The sequence below is a fragment of the Sorghum bicolor genome, chromosome 5 (genome assembly GCF_000003195.3).
Source record: "Sorghum bicolor cultivar BTx623 chromosome 5, Sorghum_bicolor_NCBIv3, whole genome shotgun sequence".
In the NCBI taxonomy this organism is placed as follows: Eukaryota; Viridiplantae; Streptophyta; class Magnoliopsida; order Poales; family Poaceae; genus Sorghum; species Sorghum bicolor.
This window is the reverse complement of record NC_012874.2, coordinates 62,396,815-62,399,312: the sequence shown is the minus strand read 5'-3', so window position 1 is coordinate 62,399,312 and position 2,498 is coordinate 62,396,815. Positions and strand designations below refer to the sequence as shown.

General features: G+C 35.2%; 1 long non-coding RNA gene across 1 annotated transcript; it reads right to left on the bottom strand.

The window, feature by feature from the left end:
• On the bottom strand, positions 1,127–1,613 carry LOC110435476. Its single transcript, XR_002453173.1, has 2 exons — positions 1,526–1,613; positions 1,127–1,429 (listed from the first exon to the last, which is right to left on the bottom strand). It is a non-coding gene; the product is annotated as an uncharacterized LOC110435476 (long non-coding RNA).

The following is a 2,498-nucleotide window of genomic DNA, read 5'->3' as shown; positions in this document are numbered from 1 at the left end:
TAACCCAAGCACGACCATGCATTTGTTAATCCAATCACTTAAGTGATCCAGTGATATCTCTCTCACATAGGAGAGCAAGTTCTTGATTATCTATGTCTCATAGCATGTTTCTTGACAAACCCGAAAAACACCTTTATAACTACCCTGTTACGGAGCAACGTTTAATAATCCCTAAGTAAGTCGTTTCAAATCTTAAGAACATATGACAATCTCAGGTCTAAGGACATAACGTACATGACGCATAAAGAGATAATAAGAACATCTCATGTTGGGTCAGTCCAGCCCCATGTCATACATGTACCCATATTATTAGTTTAACATCTCTATGTCCATGACTTATGAAACATAGTCATCAACTAATACATATGCTAATCTAATATTCATGTGTGTCCTCACACGAACTCTGATCAAGGACAACTTTAGAATAGCTATACAAGTAAAAGAGTTTCACAAACAATTCACATAATTGTCAATCGATACAAGTTTGTCTATAATGGATATTCATTAAACTCATAATATATGTCATGGATACAATCGTAATATCATCATCTCTATGATTACCTCTAGGGCATATTCCTAACACCTTTAGTCCCAGGTCGAAGACTTTTAATCTGGGTTGGTGACTTCAACCGGGACTAAAAGGTCACCCTTTAGTCCCAGTTGGTATTACTAACCAGCACTAAAAGTTAGAGGACCTTTAGTGTTGGTAACACCAACCGGGACTAAAGGATGGTTTTTAGTCCCAATTAGAGTTACCAACCGAGACTAAAGGTTCCTGTTGCAAAAGTCTGCGGCACTATGCATCGGGCAGGAGATTCTCGGTCGGTGGTTCCAACTGAAACTAAATCTCTATTAGTCTCGGGCTCAATTTCGGGTGGGACTAAAAGTTAGGATCGAATGTGTGTTCTCTAGTAGTGGTAATTCTCTGGCCTAATGGAAACTTGTCTATAGAAAAACTCAATTTCTGGAGACACATGCTCTGCAATGGTTGGGGTAACTAATATTTGTTGAATGAATGCACTGTTGGATAGATGGAAAATAGGTCATTTTTTGGATAGTACATTCATTTCCTGTCAACGTACGATGCTCGGATATATATCTCTTTTGGCCAAACATGCATCAGGCATAAAAAATTAATATATATGAGATAGTTATGCAATTCAGCATTTAAATAATTCCACTTCATGGGATCTTGGTCACACACTAGTCCGCACCCATATATCGAAACACATTGTTTATCCTCCTACATGAAACACGTGCAACTCATCAGTTGAACGTTCCCATCCCGGCGATGCTGGCTTCTCGAATGGAGGCCTGTCCTTGACGCATACGCATGTGAAGGTGCCAATTTTGCTGCAGTGCCCAGTTGTGTAGCCAATACTGACGCAATATTTCCTGCATTCCTTGTTCTTATTGCACGCCATGGGGCCTACAAAAGATTATAAGATGGTATCGAAGGCAACTTTTATATTTATAAGAACTTTGCAGATATTTGAGAATTGATGAATCTCCATATAGAACTTACAACATGACACGAGGAGCAAGGCCAAGGTGAGTCCAGCAACCACAGTTTTCTTTTTGAACAACATGATGTAATATAATGAAGAGTTGTGTTCCAAAACAACCTGTGGACTAAATAGATATGTATGCAGATCTAATAGGGTGTTTGGTTTGAGGAATAAGTTAGTTCATCATCTTCTCACTTAATATTTTTCTTTGTTTGTTTTATAGAATGGAATGAGTTAATGCATCAACACGTTATTCCGCACCAGCTAATAATTAATTAGTACTTGTGTCAAAAGTGGAGTCATTCTAAGGAATAGACTTATGATGCATCACTCTATCTGGAATGGTTTGGTTGCTCAAACCAAATACCCTATAAATGTTGGAGATTAACAGGAGTGTAAGTAGATGTATTCTTATTCAATGGAACTCATGCATATCCGCACATACATCCGTTTCTGACAAGGATAACTCAATATATTTTTTGAATCGGATTTTCGTTACTTATGTCTATCAGATTCTCGATCCGTATGCAAGAATACTATGGAACATCAGACTATTATTTGTAACCATGAAGAATATGTATACATGGTGAGACTATTTAAAAGTTATTTTTGTGATGAATAATTATTACTTTCAATATTATTAATGATGCATCATTGAAACTATTTAAAGTTCTCTATGAAAAATAATTGAAGACTAATGATATAGAATTTAGTATTCATATATAAAAATTATGCTTAATTCAATTTATTTTGAACATTTTATATTTGTACTTATAAATTCATTCTTTAGTCCCTACTTGCATAATGATATTGATATTTCAAAACTATGCATAATAAGGTAGACACATGATATTAACTAAATAGAGTAAATATATGAATATGAATTCAACTCTGAACTATCTGTCTTGAATTGTATTCATTGTTGAGAACATTAAAATCTATATACGTATCGTATCTGGCAAAAATATCAATATCTGACTAATACATATT